Source organism: Schistocerca nitens, chromosome 3 (assembly GCF_023898315.1).
Source record: "Schistocerca nitens isolate TAMUIC-IGC-003100 chromosome 3, iqSchNite1.1, whole genome shotgun sequence".
Lineage (NCBI taxonomy): Eukaryota > Metazoa > Arthropoda > Insecta > Orthoptera > Acrididae > Schistocerca > Schistocerca nitens.
The window spans coordinates 584,304,507-584,315,639 of NC_064616.1; the positions used below are offsets into that span (position 1 = coordinate 584,304,507).

The window sequence follows — 11,133 nt, forward strand, 5'->3', positions numbered from 1 at the left end:
ACGGCGTGTACGTCACGAAGGTAGGCCGGAACTCGCTCACTCGCTTGGCCCAGCAGACAAAATGCATTTCTAAACCTGTTCACTCACAGCTGGGCGTGTACGTACTAACGAGAACTGCATCTTCCACTGGAATCTGCCATTATAAAGTCTTACTGATTAACAGTACTACAACAAAATTAAATTTCAGATTAGTACTCTATGTAAATCGTATAACGGCTTGTTTGTAGCATTTAGTTTTTTTCTGCTTAACAGTCCTCATTTCATACAAGAAGTGGTGCCTTATGCAACTGATAGTCATTTTGGTATGATTTTAATTTTATTGTGCCCCAGTACAGCGGTAACAAATTTTGGCATGATTTTAATTTTATTTTACCCCAGTACAGCCATAACAAATGATAAGTAGGTCTATGGACTTCCGATTATTGTAGGACTAATAACAGTAAGACTCAACAACAGCGGATTCCAGTAGAAGATGCAATGGGCAAACATCTATTAGGCGCACTACGAATGTAGTGGTGTGGACATGTTGGGAATGTGGGTCTCACGGGGAGCGTGTAAGGGATATGACCCTGCAGGCGCACTATCCTTTGTGCCCTCGGTGGCTCAGATGGATAGAGCGTCTGCCACGTATGCAAGAGGTCCCGGGTTCGAGTCCCGGTCGGGGCACACATTTTCAACATGTCCCCAGTGATGTATATCAACGCCTGTTTGCAGCTATGGTGACCGCTACGGTAGCAGGTTCGAATCCTGCCTCTGGTACGGATGTGTGTGATGTCCTTAGGTTAGTTAGGTTTAAGTAGTTCTATGTTCTAGGGGACTGATGACCACAGACGGTAAGTCCCATAGTGCTCAGAGCCATTTGCAGCTAGGGTGTCGATTTAATTATCATTTCATTCTAGAGAAGCTGCACGGTCATCAATGGTATCTGTTCTCTCGTTTGTACATACATACCTCGTTGCGAGTTAATACGGTTAGAATCGTAGTTTGTCTGCTATGGTGAGCGAACGAACTAGCTGAGGCGTACCTTCGTGACGTACGCGCCGCGGCCTGTCTTTCTCGTAGGCCTCGAGGGCGCAGATGTGACGTCGTTACGGTGTGCTTGTTGCAGAATATGGTGACCAGATGCGGTCGACCGGAATCTTGATTACGAGTATGCTTGCCCTCACGTTTACATGCGCTACAACATGGGGTCACTATCACATCCGAATTCCCTACAAATTTGGGTATTGGACAGTGTAACCAGCTGGCCAAATGTAGACCCCTTTCAACAACAATTCATATACCCGACGACGGTGTGTACGTGTATGAAGTTACACTGACATCCAACCTTGTCATCTGCGTGATTCACTGGTTTTGTCAGGCAATGTACGACCCAAATAAGATAATAAATAAAGGCGTTGAATTTCCCGATTTAATTTCCATCCTCGGAAAACGTTGCTGGAACAAAGATCGCTGGGCTATTGGTTGGAGACATACTGTGAGGAAGCTGAGACACAAAAGTTGATAATTCTTGCATCCGAACGAACAGGTATGAGGAGCATTTGTAACCAGGGCCAGTTTAAGGTAGCACTGGACCAGGAGCAGTGATGAACTATCGGACACCTATCGAGCAATATATACTCATATTTTTGATTATGCTATTTCATTTCTACATAATATGTGAAAGTAACGTTTAACAACATTTCATTTCAGTGATTTAAACTGTAGCAGATGCTCTGTAACTTTTTTTTTTTTTTTTGCACTGTTGTCTGAGCAACATAATCAACATTACTCAAGACACTTGAAACATCCGCTTAGAAAAATTTATGAATTACTGTGCTGGTAAACCTCTTACACTATTTGATTTTCAAACAGCTGAGCAAAACTGAACGTACTCAGACATTTCTCTCTTTACTTATTCTGATCAACACTAAATTGACACACAACGCAATCTGACTTTCAATAATCCCTACAAAGGAATGGCCCTGACTAGCAATAACCTATACCTTTTATGAATCACTTACCTCACAAAAATCTTCGTTACTCGAACTACTGCAATACAGCGAGCGCCAATACTGCCAGCTAAATAAAAGATTCTAACTACTGAAGGCACTAACTACTGATAGGCATAGTTTACAAATGAAAGATTTTGATAGAGAACAAACAATGTATTTACCTTAATAGTGTTCAAAAGTCATAATATATATATATATACATCAGTTCATGATATCCAGTCTTACAAATTTCGTTTTTCTGACGGACACACGTCCAGATCATCCGCTCTCAAAATTCTGGCATCTCTCTTCCCACATCCACCACTGCTGACGTCTCACCTCCAACTGAAAAACGCTTCGCGCTGTTCACATCCAACTGCCCAACACTACAATAGCAAATGTTCCAACAATGCCAACCAGCCACAGACTGCACACATCACAATCAGTGATTTTCATACAGAGCGCTACGTGGCGTTACCAACATAAAAACCTAAACCGCCTACTTACATAGCCCCCATGCTCCCCACAAAAAATTTACAAATTGTTTTGGGCAGTGGCCAAGACAGATTTGAAAAAGTTTTTCATAATTACAATAACAAAGATATAAAATGCACACACTTATTGCTACACTGTTGGTCAAAAGCAACAATTGTTCTCAGGAAGACAGTTCTGATCATTCATCACAGTAGTAATTGCATTTTTTTTTCAAAGTCTGAGCAGTAAAAGAAAATGCACACGGAAGACGGAAGTAGTGGATTTCCATGCAGTCTTGAAGAAGTAGTGTTGTCCTTCCAACGGAAAGACAGTGCTGACTCTTGACATGCAGACAGGTAATGGGCCACAACAGAGCACATCCACAGCAGAGTCAGTCGAAGTTTTGAAGAATATTGGTAGGTAGGTCATCACAGAAGAGACCTGCTGTAGCCTTAGTAGAGAGTATGGTATTGGTGGGCCATCAAAGATGCAGACCCACTATAGTCCTTGTAGAGATGGCCAACAGCCGTCTGTTGCGACTGTGCGGGTGCACAGTCACCATCGAAGAGTCTTGCGGACAATATAGCAAGTCCATGAGCCACCACTTGTGCAATCACAATGCTTTTTGGGATCTCCTTAGAACCAGAAATGCTGTTAACCAGTCCCTTGCTGAATTATCAACACACATGCAAACGCTAACAGTCCCATTTTTTTTTAACTTTTAACATATTGTGCATATACTATGACGAACAGAAATGTGTGCAGTGAAATGAAACTTAAGTTGAAGAACTGGTGTCTATACAATTACAAATTTACGACATGAGAATACAATTACAAAGGTACAAAATACATCATTAAAGAACATAACAATACAGATAACATTTGTAGTAATGCAGGCTTTACAAAAGAATAGAAATAATCATATACATCAGTGTTACAGGAATTATGACATAAATAAAAAAATAAAAAAAAGAGAAGAGCTTTCGGAAGATTAACGTCACACGTGTGCATTAAAGCAGAACAGAATAAATAATGTCTAAACATCTTTACAAAGTAAAGAACATAGTATTAGAAAAATTCTACAACATAACTCTTATCAAATAAACACATAAAGACAGGAAGAACACAAATACACAAGGGTACGCAAACACATAGCGGAAAACACAAAAGGAAAGGTCAGAGTTTGTTTTACTGCAGTATTTATCGTATTTGATTTGCAAACAAAACTTTCTTTACTTCTTGGAGATCTCCGTTAGTTCATCATTATTCCCAGAAAGTCCTATCTATACCTGTTGTCCCTAAACCCTACTGTTTTGTTCATATCCTCTTTCAAAATAATTATTTCTCACTGTAAAATACTCTTTTTTGCCCAAATCTTTTTCATATAACTTCTCAATGCATTCTTTCCCTTTTGTTCACAACTCATACTCTTATATAACCTACCCCCTCTTCAGCTAACTTAAATCTACTGAGCTCAGATATGTATACTAAGGGACGAGGCAATGCAGCTGCACAAAACAATTAACACAGACAGCAAGTTATGTTATTTCATTTTAAAACAGCTGAGCAAAACTGAACGTACTCAGACATTTCTCTCTTTACTTATTCTGATCAACACTACACTGACACACAATTTTTTTTTTTTTTTTTTTTTTTTTAGCGCAACGCAGTCTGACTTTCAATAATCCCTACAAAGGAATGGTTCTGTCTAGCAATAGCCTATAGCTTTCATGAATCACTTACCTCACAAAAATCTTCGTTACTCGAACTACTGCAATACAGCGAGCGCCAATACTGCCAGCTAAATAAAAGATTCTAACTACTGAAGGCACTAACTACTGATAGGCATAGTTAGCAAATGAAAGATTTTGATGGAGCACAAACAATTTATTTGCCTTAATAGTGTTATATAAATCAGTTCATCACATCCAGTCTTACAAATTTCGTTTTTCTGAAGGATACACGTCCAGATCGTCCGCTCTCAAAACTCTGGCATCTCTCTTCCCACATCCACCACTGCTGGCGGCTCACCTCCAACTGAAAAACGCTACGCGCTGTTCACATCCAACTGCCCAACACTACAATAGCAAATGTTCCAACAATGCCAACCAGCCACAGACTGTACACAGCACAGTCAATGATTTTCATACAGTGCGCTACGTGGCGTTACCAACATAAAAACCTAAACAGCCTACTTACACACTTAAAATAATCGTCGCAGTTTACTCTCGTCTGCTTCATTCGAGTATTTATGAATAATAAGCCTTTCCATCACTAAACTGAATTAAAATTTTTGGACCATTATACAGACAAGCAGTCCAAGAGACCAGTGTGCTCTTAATGTTGTTTCCACTAAGAGAGGTAATAACTCTTCCAGATTTTTACTATCGCTGAACTACTGGGGTGCCATTTTCCATCTCTGCAAGCCCTGACTTGTGCAGATTTTCTCGAAATTGATTATAAATAATTACGTCTCTCTTCGAAAAACAGAAAGGGTCGTATTGCAATCTCAGAAAGTTAAGAACTCTGACTAGAAAAAATTTCCGCGAAACTCTCCATAATTCTGAGCTCCCTAGTAAAAGCAGTAAAAGACAGCAAAGGACTTGGAAGAGCAGTAGAACGGAATGGACAGTGTCTTGAAAGGAGGATATAAGATGAACATCAACAAAAGCAAAACGAGGATAATGGAATGTAGTCAAATTAAATCGGGTGATGCTGAGGGGATTAGATTAGGAAATGAGACACTTAAAGTAGTAAAGGAGTTTTGCTATTTAGGGAGCAAAATAACTGATGATCGTCGAAGTAGAGAGGATATAAAATGTAGACTGGCAATGGCAAGGAAATCGTCTCTGAAGAAGAGAAATTTGTTAACATCGAGTATAGATTTAAGTGTCAGGAAGTCGTTTCTGAAAGTATTTGTATGGAGTGTAGCCATGTATGGAAGTGAAACATGGACGATAACCAGTTTGGACAAGAAGAGAATTGATGCTTTTGAAATGTGGTGCTACAGAAGAATGCTGAAGATAAGGTGGGTAGATCACGTAACTAAGTAGGAGGTATTGAATAGGATTGGGGAGAAGAGAAGTTTGTGGCACAACTTGACTAGAAGAAGGGATCGGTTGGTAGGACATGTTTTGAGGCATCAAGGGATCACAAATTTAGCGTTGGAGGGCAGCGTGGAGGGTAAAAATCGTAGAGGGAGACCAAGAGATGAATACACTAAGCAGATTCAGAAGGATGTAGGTTGCAGTAGGTACTGGGAGATGAAGAAGCTTGCACAGGATAGAGTAGCATGGAGAGCTGCATCAAACCAGTCTCAGGACTGAAGACCACAACAACAACAATAGTAAAATTTCTAGACACACCACTTGGAAAAGCCTAATAGACGTTTTAATTCGTGATTGAATATGGAAACCTAATGCTGTGACATTCGGTAGAAGCGAATGAATATCCTGAAGTGTCTGAATGGATTCAACATTAAAGTATGCATGAAAACTTCACAGAAATGCGTTGAAACATTATAGACAAACATACAGAAACAATGTAAAAAGACACTGTTCTTGACCTCATCAACTGCGAGAGAACCACGTAAGAGGACCGAAGAAACAGCATTAAGTTATCAAGACTGTCATTAACTATCATACAAACGAGCAGCTGTCAGAGTTTAAGAGCATTCTAGTTGTCTGAGCGTATCGCTGTGCGAAGGTATATCAACAAACGATTTTTAGGTGAACTATAACATTAAAGAAATAATAAATGTAAACGAAATAATGGGTCTGCAATATCATGGTACAAGTTCGTAATAATGCATAGTATGCTGTACCGGGACAGGACATGTAAAAAACTCTGGTTCCAGTTTGTGATACGTAAAATATGGTTTTACTTCGAATGTATTCTTCAAATGTTCGAAAATACAAAATAATTTTTTTCAGTGACTTATTATTTCCACTGCTTTAAAGTTATTGCACAATCACGCGCACATAGTCCTACAAAATGTTGTTATTTTCAATTCAAAACTGCTTATGGATAGTTTCTCCCTGATGAAAGTAGCCAGAGATGAATTGGGCTTCTGAGTGCGTGGGGACCATAGTTTGTGCTACATGTGCTGTGTGGATAAACGTCATCTGTCAATGACAATTTTCAGAAATGTGCCATTGAAAATATATCTGTGAAAAGCCAAGAACGTTTTAGCTGTACGTAGAATAGCTTAGCTAACCGAAAGATTCCATTCAATCACACACTGATAAACCTCATGTAGAACTACACTCCTGGTTCAAATGGCTCTGAGCACTATGGGACTCAACTGCTGAGGTCATTAGCCCCCTAGAACTTAGAACTAGTTAAACCTAACTAACCTAAGGACATCACACACATCCATGCCCGAGGCAGGATTCGAACCTGCGACCGTAGCGGTCTCGCGGTTCCAGACTGCAGCGCCAGAACCGCGCGGCCACTTCGGCCGGCACTACACTCCTGGAAATTGAAATAAGAACACCGTGAATTCATTGTCCCAGGAAGGGGAAACTTTATTGACACATTCCTGGGGTCAGATACATCACATGATCACACTGACAGAACCACAGGCACATAGACACAGGCAACAGAGCATGCACAATGTCGGCACTAGTACAGTGTATATCCACCTTTCGCAGCAATGCAGGCTGCTATTCTCCCATGGAGACGATCGTAGAGATGCTGGATGTAGTCCTGTGGAACGGCTTGCCATGCCATTTCCACCTGGCGCCTCAGTTGGACCAGCGTTCGTGCTGGACGTGCAGACCGCGTGAGACGACGCTTCATCCAGTCCCAAACATGCTCAATGGGGGACAGATCCGGAGATCTTGCTGGCCAGGGTAGTTGACTTACACCTTCTAGAGCACGTTGGGTGGCACAGGATACGTGCGGACGTGCATTGTCCTGTTGGAACAGCAAGTTCCCTTGCCGGTCTAGGAATGGTAGAACGATGGGTTCGATGACGGTTTGGATGTACCGTGCACTATTCAGTGTCCCCTCGACGATCACCAGTGGTGTACGGCCAGTGTAGGAGATCGCTCCCCACACCTTGATGCCGGGTGTTGGCCCTGTGTGCCTCGGTCGTATGCAGTCCTGATTGTGGCGCTCACCTGCACGGCGCCAAACACGCATACGACCATCATTGGCACCAAGGCAGAAGCGACTCTCATCGCTGAAGACGACACGTCTCCATTCGTCCCTCCATTCACGCCTGTCGCGACACCACTGGAGGCGGGCTGCACGATGTTGGGGCGTGAGCGGAAGACGGCCTAACGGTGTGCGGGACCGTAGCCCAGCTTCATGGAGACGGTTGCGAATGGTCCTCGCCGATACCCCAGGAGCAACAGTGTCCCTAATTTGCTGGGAAGTGGCGGTGCGGTCCCCTACGGCACTGCGTAGGATCCTACGGTCTTGGCGTGCATCCGTGCGTCGCTGCAGTCCGGTCCCAGGTCGACGGGCACGTGCACCTTCCGCCGACCACTGGCGACAACATCGATGTACTGTGGAGACCTCACGCCCCACGTGTTGAGCAATTCGGCGGTACGTCCACCCGGCCTCCCGCATGCCCACTATACGCCCTCGCTCAAAGTCCGTCAACTGCACATACGGTTCACGTCCACGCTGTCGCGGCATGCTACCAGTGTTAAAGACTGCGATGGAGCTCCGTATGCCACGGCAAACTGGCTGACACTGACGGCGGCGGTGCACAAATGCTGCGCAGCTAGCGCCATTCGACGGCCAACACCGCGGTTCCTGGTGTGTCCGCTGTGCCGTGCGTGTGATCATTGCTTGTACAGCCCTCTCGCAGTGTCCGGAGCAAGTATGGTGGGTCTGACACACCGGTGTCAATGTGTTCTTTTTTCCATTTCCAGGAGTGTAGAAGACGGGAAAACAAAAGTTGAAATCTTACAATTGGCGTTTAAAACTTCTTTAGCAGAAAAAGGCCTTTCGAACTCTAAGCTGAGGAATGACCATCCCTAACACTCAAAATACGATATCTGAGAAATAAAGCGAGGCACCCTGTAGACATCTTCGGATTACAGTATAACTGCGTACTCGTACACACCACTGTCAGGTATGTAGATGATGAGAATTGCAGTTCTGTGTGACCGGTAACAATGCCACTACAGGACATAAGTGTTGTTATAAGGCCTAGCAAAGCATGTAAGGGACATGTAAAGTGTCAGATGTTGAACAATCACCGTGGAGGACACGGAGATAGCACGTTCTCGTGTGGGGCAACGTTATCAACACCTGACAGAGGGTTCTACATTTGGCCGGCTGGTCGAATCGTGTAATATCCTGATTTGTACGGCATTAGGATTTTGTCAAAGGCCCAATGTTGGACTGTAGGATATGTGAGAGCAGGCGTACTCATTGTCAAGGTTTTGATCGATCATGTCTGACCACCATAATGGAGAACTACCGTATTGTACACCAAGCACATCGTAATTCCTTCTTCGCTTGCCATCTGAGAGCAAGTACTGGACTCTCCGCAACATTCTGTGTCACCCCGCAACACTGGTTGAAGACCAACAGCAGCACTGCGGAATTACACTCCCATGTGTAGATCCCTGTTAACACAACGACACAAACGGCTGCGCTGGGACTAGTGTCGTGAGGAAGAAGCATGGACCGCTGAAGAATGGCGTGGCATTGTGTTCAACGATGAATCACGGTTCTGCAGCAACCCTGACCGTTATAGGCGAGTACAGAGGCGACCTCGGAAGAGGTCCACCTCTTAAAATGATTTGAAGAGGCACAGCAGTGGTATCGTGGCGTTATGGTGTGAGGAGCCATTGGGTATGACTTTAGGTATCGGATATGACTTATGGCACTGACCGAAGGAGCCCTGATGGTGCGACGGTACGTCACGAATGGAGATAGATCCACCTGCATTACGTCTGGAGTAATATATGGGTATGGATCCATCTGTGTTTTGTCCGGAATATTGTTCGGAACCGGAACCACTGGTGTTGTGTCCTGAATAGTGTTCACCGTCACAGCGTCAGGTCCAAGATAGTTTGTTAGAGACCCAAGCAATCGAACAAACAAACAAACACACACACACACACACACACACACACACACACACATACATACATACACACAAGACTGCAACAAGGCTAGCTATTGGGTTACAACTGGATAAAAACCGTTCCTCGAACTTTATTTCCATTCTCATTCCTTAGTGAATATACGAAACTTAAACAGCTATAGCTGGACGTTATTCTGTGTTATCAACATACAAGAAAAGCAAAACTGAGTGCCACCGTTGTTAGATGGTCATGGAGCTAGATTTAAGATAGCTAAATACGACACAGCTGACAACATTTCAACAAATAACAAACCCCGCATTCCAACATAGTCAATGTGTTACAGTGAATATCAGAGTTCACTTCGATAGCTAGCAATGTGTGTTTACAGAAGTTTTTTATGTTAGACATTTGTAAGAAGTGCAGTTTGTAGATACTTTGGCTGGGTTTGGAATCTCTACCACTGTTGGATAGTACAGAAAACAACCCACACGTGGTCGGATATCACATTAGAATACAGATTGTAGAACAAAATCTTTAATAATTTGCAAATACTTTTACACATAGGATCTCGAAAAAGTCTTAATATGAAAGTGGAATACAAGATACTTACATTTTATACACCGAAGAACCAAAGAAACTGTTACACCTACCTAATATCGTGTAGGGCCCCCACCAGTATGCAGATGTGCAGCAACACGACGCGGCATTGACTCGACTAATGTCTGAAGTAGTGCTGGAGGGAACGGACATCATGAATCCTGCAGGGCTCTCCATAAATCCGTAAGAGTACGAAGGGGTGGAGATCTCTTCTGAATAGCATGTTGCAAGGCAACCCAGATATGCTCAATAACGTTCATGCCTGGGGAGTTTGGTGGCCAGCGGAAGTTTTAAACATAGAAGAGTGTTGTTGGAGTCACTCTGGACGTGTGTGGTGTCGCATTGTCCTTCTGAATTACTCAAGTCCGTCGGAATGCACAGCTGACATGAATGGATGCAGGTGGTCAGACAGGACGCTTACGTACGTGTCACCCGTCAGAGTCGTATCTAGACGTATCAGAGGTTCCATATCTCTCCAACCGCACACGCCCCACACCATTACAGAGCCTCCACCAACTTGAACAGTCCCCTGCTGACATGCACGGTCCATGGATTCATGAGGTTGTCACCATACTCGTACACGTCCATCCGCTCGATACAATTTGAAACATGCTTCCAGTCATCAACAGTCCAATGTCGGTAATGATGGGCCCAGGCATGACGTTAAGCTTTGTGTCGCGTAGTCATAAAGGGTACACGAGTGGACCTTCGGCTCCGAAAGGCCATATCGATAATGTTTCGTTGAGTGGTTCGCACACTGACACTTGTTGATGGCCCAGCACTGAAATCTAAGCAGTTTTCAGAAAGGTTGCACTTCTGTCAAGTTGAAAGATTCTGTTCAGTCGTCTTTGGTTCCGTTCTAGCAGGATCTTTATCCGGCCGCAGTCACGTCGGAGATTAGTTGTTTTACCGGATTACTGATATTCACGGTACACTCTTGAAATGGTCGTAAGGGAAAATCCACACTTCATCGCTACCTCCCAGATGCTGTGTCCCATCGCTCGTGCGCCGATTATAACGCCACGTACAAACTCACT

At 43.5% G+C, this 11,133-nt stretch overlaps 1 non-coding gene across 1 annotated transcript; it reads left to right on the forward strand.

Annotated features, from left to right (window-relative positions):
* Positions 1-591: 591 nt before the first annotated feature.
* On the forward strand, positions 592-666 carry Trnat-cgu (transfer RNA threonine (anticodon CGU)). Its single transcript has one exon. It is a non-coding gene; the product is annotated as a tRNA-Thr (tRNA).
* The last annotated feature ends 10,467 nt before the right edge of the window (positions 667-11,133 follow it).